We start from the raw sequence: 313 nt of genomic DNA on the forward strand, positions 1-313 counted from the left end.
AAATATACCCCAGCGACTTGAGACTGGTTTTGTGCTCCAGGCTCACATTTATTAACATTTTTATGTCTTCGAAAGAAGTCTCTTATGCTCACAAAGGCTGGATTTATTTGATAAAAAATACAGCAAAAACTCTTATATTATGAAATATTATTACCATTTAAAATAACTGTTTTCAATTTGAATATGTTTTGAAATATAGTTTATTCCTGTGATGCAAAGCTGAATTTTCAGCATCATTACTCCAGTCTTCAGTGTCACATGATTCTTCAGAAAACATTCTAATATGCTGATTTGCTGTTCAAGAAACATATCT

The sequence above is a fragment of the Sinocyclocheilus rhinocerous genome, unplaced genomic scaffold (assembly GCF_001515625.1).
Source record: "Sinocyclocheilus rhinocerous isolate Xijiao unplaced genomic scaffold, SAMN03320098_v1.1 scaffold1625, whole genome shotgun sequence".
Lineage (NCBI taxonomy): Eukaryota > Metazoa > Chordata > Actinopteri > Cypriniformes > Cyprinidae > Sinocyclocheilus > Sinocyclocheilus rhinocerous.